Raw genomic sequence first — 5,350 nt, forward strand, 5'->3', positions numbered from 1 at the left:
TTGAGTGAACAAGTGACCTCGGGGATCACCTTCTTCAAGGCCACAACTTCATAGAAGTGGTCTTGATGCACCCTTGAGATGAATCTCTCCATCTCCCATGACTCGGAGGTAGAAGCTTTTGCCTTCCCTTTCCTCTTTCTAGAGGTTTCTCCGGCCTTGGATGCCATAAATGGTTATGGAAAAACAAAAAGCAATGCTTTTACCACACCAAACTTAAAAGGTTTGCTCGTCCTCGAGCAAAAGAAGAAAGAAGAGAGTAGAAGAAGAAGAAATGAGAAAGAAGGGAATGGCTTTGTGTTCGGCCAAAAGGGGGAGAAGTGGTGTTTAGGTTGTGTGAAAATGAAGGAGTGAAGATTGGTTTATATAGGAGTGGGGGGGCTCATGGTTCGGTCATGTATGGGTGGGTTTGGGAGGGAAAGTGGTTTGAATTTGAAGGGTGAGGTAGGTGGGGTTTTATGAAGGATAGATGTGAGTGGTGAAGAGAAAGATGGGATTTGATAGGTGAAGGGTTTTTGGGGAAGAGGTGTTGAGGTGATTGGTGAATGGGTGAAGAAGAGAGAGAGTGGTAGGGTAGGTGGGGATCCTGTGGGGTCCACAGATCCTGAGGTGTCAAGGAAAAGTCATCCCTGCACCAAATGGCATGCAAAAATGCGTTTTTAGCCAATTCTGGCGTTAAACGCCGGGCTGGTGCCCATTTCTGGCGTTTAACGCCAAGTGCTTGCCCTTTTCTGGCGTTTAACGCCAGTCTGGTGCCCCTTTCTGGCGTTAAACGCCCAGAATGGTGCCAGACTGGGTGTTAAACGCCCATCTGCTAGCCTTACTGGCGTTTAAACGCCAGTAGGTTCTCCTCCAGGGTGTGCTATTTTTCTTCCTATTTTTCTTTCTGTTTTTGCTTTTTCAATTGATTTTGTGACTTCTCATGATCATCAACCTACAGAAAACATAAAATAACAAAAGAGAATAGATAAAATATAACATTGGGTTGCCTCCCAACAAGCGCTTCTTTAATGTTAGTAGCTTGACAGTGGGCTCTCATGGAGCCTCACAGGTGCTCAGAGCAATGTTGGAACCTCCCAACACCAAACTTAGAGTTTGAATGTGGGGGTTCAACACCAAACTTAGAAATTGGTTGTGGCCTCCCAACACCAAACTTAGAGTTTGTCTGTGGGGGCTCTGTTTGGCTCTGTTTTGAGAGAAGCTCTTCATGCTTCCTCTCCATGGTGACAGAGGGATATCCTTGAGCCTCAAACACAAAGGATTGTCCATTCACTTGAATGATCAATTCTCCTCTATCAGCATCAATCACAGCCTTTGCTGTGGCTAGGAAGGGTCTGCCAAGGATGATGGATTCATCCATGCATTTCCCAGTCTCAAGAAATGGTCTTCAACCTTTACCAGAACATCCTCTACAAGTCCATAAGCTTATTTTCTTGAGTTGTCTGCCATCTCTAGTGAGATTTTTGCAGCTTGCACCTCAAAGATCCCTAGCTTCTCCATTACAGAGAGAGGCATGAGGTTTACACTTGACCCTAGGTCACACAAGGCCTTCTTGAAGGTCATGGTGCCTATGGTACAAGGTATTGAGAACTTCCCAGGATTTTGTCTCTTTTGAGGTAATTTCTGCCTAGACAAGTCATCCAGTTCTTTGGTGAGCAAAGGGGGTTCATCCTCCCAAGTCTCATTACCAAATAACTTGTCATTCAGCTTCATGATTGCTCCAAGGTATTTAGTAACTTGCTCTTCAGTGACATACTCATCCTCTTCAGAGGAAGAATACTCATCAGAGCTCATGAATGGCAGAAGTAAGTCCAATGGAATCTCTATGGTCTCATTTTGAGCCTCAGATTCCCATGGTTCCTCATTAGGGAACTCATTGGAGGCCAGTGGACGTCCATTGAAGTCCTCCTCAGTGGCGTTCACTGCCTCTTTCTCCTCTCCAAATTCGGCCATGTTGATGGCTTTGCACTCTCCTTTTGGATTTTCTTCTGTATTGCTTGGAAGAGTACTAGGAGGGAGTTCAGTAATTTTCTTGCTCAGCTGACCCACTTGTCCCTCCAAGTTTCTAATGGAGGACCTTGTTTCAGTCATGAAACTTTGAGTGGTTTTGATTAGATCAGAGACCATGGTTGCTAAGTCAGAGGTGTTCTGCTTAGAACTCTCTGTCTGTTGCTGAGAAGATGATGGAAAAGGCTTGCTATTGCTAAACCTGTTTCTTCCACCATTATTATTGTTGAAACCTTGTTGAGGTCTTTGTTGATCCTTCCATGAAAGATTTGGATGATTTCTCCATGAAGGATTATAGGTGTTTCCATAGGGTTCTCCCATGTAATTCACCTCTTCTATTGAAGGGTTCTCAGGATCATAAGCTTCTTCTTCAGATGAAGCTTCCTTAGTACTGCCTGGTGCATTTTGCATTCCAGACAGACTTTGAGAAATCATATTGACTTGCTGAGTCAATATTTTGTTCTGAGCCAGTATGGCATTCAGAGTATCAATCTCAAGAACTCCTTTCTTCTGATTTGTCCCATTGTTCACAGGATTCCTTTCAGAAGTGTACATGAATTGGTTATTTGCAACCATTTCAATTAGTTCTTGAGCTTCTGTAGGCGTCTTCTTCAGATGAAGAGATCCTCCAGCAGAGCTATCCAAAGACATCTTGGATAGTTCAGAGAGACCATCATAGAAAATTCCTATGATGCTCCATTCAGAAAGCATATCAGAGGGACACTTTCTAATTAATTGTTTGTATCTTTCCCAAGCTTCATAGAGGGATTCTCCTTCCTTCTGTCTGAAGGTTTGGACTTCCACTCTAAGCTTACTCAATTTTTGAGGTGGAAAGAACTTTGCCAAGAAGGCATTGACTAGCTTTTCCCAAGAGTTCAGGCTTTCTTTAGGTTGTGAGTCCAACCATGTCCTAGCTCTGTCTCTTACAGCAAAAGGGAATAGCATAAGTCTGTAGACCTCAGGGTCAACCCCATTAGTCTTGACAGTGTCACAGATTTGCAAGAATTCAGCTAAGAACTGATGAGGATCTTCCAATGGAAGTCCATGGAACTTGCAATTTTGTTGCATTAGAGAAACTAATTGAGGCTTAAGCTCAAAGTTGTTTGCTCCAATGGCAGGGATAGAGATGCTTCTCCCATAGAAGTCGGGAGTAGGTGCAGTAAAGTCACCCAGCACCTTCCTTGCATTGTTGGCATTGTTGTTGTTTTCGGCTGCCATGGGTTCTTCTTCTTTGAAGATTTCTGTTAGGTCCTCTACAGAGAGTTGTGCCTTGGCTTCTCTTAATTTTCGCTTCAAGGTCCTTTCAGGTTCAGGGTCAGCTTCAACAAGAATGCTTTTGTCTTTGTTCCTGCTCATATAAAAGAGCAGAGAACAAGAGAATATAGAATCCTCTATGTCACAGTATAGAGATTCCTTGAAGTGTCAGAGGAAAAGAAAAATAGAAGGCAGACGTAGAAAATTTGAACTTATCAAAGAAGATGGAGTTCGAATTTTGCATTAAGGGATAGTGTTAGTCCATAAATAGGAAGATGTGAGAAGAGGGGAAGCAATTTTCGAAAATTAAGTAAAAGATTTTGAAAACATTTTGAAAAACACTAATTGATTTTCGAAAATAAAAGTGAGAAAGAAGTAAAGTGATTTTTGAAAAAGATTTTGAAATTAGAAATTAAAAAGATACGATTGAAAACTATTTTGAAAAAGATGTGGTTAAGAAGATATGATTGGTTTAAAAAAAATGTGATTGAGAGGATATGATTTGAAAAACATTTTAAAAAAAGGATTTGATTTTAAAAATTAATAACTTGCCTAACAAGAAAAGATATGATTCAAACATTAAACCTTTCTCAACAGAAAAGGCAACATACTTGAAATGTTGAATCAAATCATTAATTGATAGCAAGTATCTTTGGAAAAGGAAAGAAATTGATTTTGAAAACACATGATTGAAAAGATATGATTTGAAAAAGATTTGATTTTGAAAAATTTTGAAAACCTGAAAAAAAAATCTGAATTAAAAACAGAATCTTCCCTCTTGTGCCATCCTGGCGTTAAACGCCCAGAATGGTGCACATTCTGGCGTTTAACGCCCAAAACTCTACCCTTTTGGGCGTTAAACGCCCAGCCAGGCACCCTGGCTGGTGTTTAAACGCCAGTCTGTCCTTCTTCACTGGGCATTTTGAATGCCCAGCTTTTTCTGTGCAATTCCTTTGCTGTATGTTCTGAATCTCCAATTCTCTGTATTATTGACTTGAAAAGACACAAATTAAAAATATTTTTGGATTTTTGATATTGAGGAATAATCAAAATGCAACTAAAATCAAATAACAATGCATGCAAGACACCAAACTTAGCAGTTTGTATACTATTGACACTAATGAGAATGCATATGAGACACATAAACACTCAAGTCAAAAGAATTCAAAGATCAGAGTAAGAAATCATCAAGAATTACTTGAAGATCCTTAAGACACATGAATGAATGTATGCAATTGACACCAAACTTAAAATGAGACACTAGACTCAAACAAGAAATATTTTTGGATTTTATGATTTTGTAAACTTTTTTTTTGTGCTTTTTCGAAAATTAAGTGGAAAAGAAAATAAAGGTATCAAAATTCTTAATGAGAATTCCAGGAATCATTGCAATGCTAGTCTAAAGCTTCATTCTAAAGAAATTAGACATGGCCAGCCAAGCTTCAGCAGGACATTGCATTCAAGAGCTAAATTAATGAAGATCAATCAGCTTTGGTGATGATAAGAACATCACCTTGAAACACTAGAATTCATTCTTAAGAACTCTGAAGAAAAAATACCTAATCTAAGAAACAAGATGAACCGTCAGTTGTCCATACTCGAATAATCCCCGGCAACGGCGCCAAAAACTTGGTGCACGAAATTGTGATCATCCATGGCGCCATCAACATGGTACGCACAATTGTAATCTCACTTCTTTATCACAACTTCGCACAACTAACCAGCAAGTGTACTGGGTCGTCCAAGTAATAAACCTTACGCGAGTAAGGGTCGATCCCACAGAGATTGTTGGTATGAAGCAAGCTATGGTCACCTTGTAAATCTTAGTCAGGCAAATTCAAATGGATACGGGTGATATACGAATAAAACATAAAGATAAAGATAGAGATACTTATGTAGTTCATTGGTAGGAATTTCAGATAAGCATATGAAGATGCTTGGTCCCTTCCGTCTCTCTGCTTTCCTACTGTCTTTATCCAATCCTTCTTACTCCTTTCCATGGCAAGCTTATGCAAGGGTTTCACCGTTGTCAGTGGCTACCTCCCATCCTCTCAGTGGAAATGTTCAACGCACCCTGTCACGGCACGGCTAT

General features: G+C 40.3%; 1 non-coding gene across 1 annotated transcript; it reads left to right on the forward strand.

The window, feature by feature from the left end:
- The first annotated feature begins 2,709 nt into the window (after positions 1–2,709).
- On the forward strand, positions 2,710–2,817 carry LOC112804429 (small nucleolar RNA R71). The gene has a single exon (XR_003203042.1). It is a non-coding gene; the product is annotated as a small nucleolar RNA R71 (small nucleolar RNA).
- Positions 2,818–5,350: the final 2,533 nt, after the last annotated feature.

The sequence above is a fragment of the Arachis hypogaea genome, chromosome 5 (genome assembly GCF_003086295.3).
Source record: "Arachis hypogaea cultivar Tifrunner chromosome 5, arahy.Tifrunner.gnm2.J5K5, whole genome shotgun sequence".
NCBI lineage: Eukaryota > Viridiplantae > Streptophyta > Magnoliopsida > Fabales > Fabaceae > Arachis > Arachis hypogaea.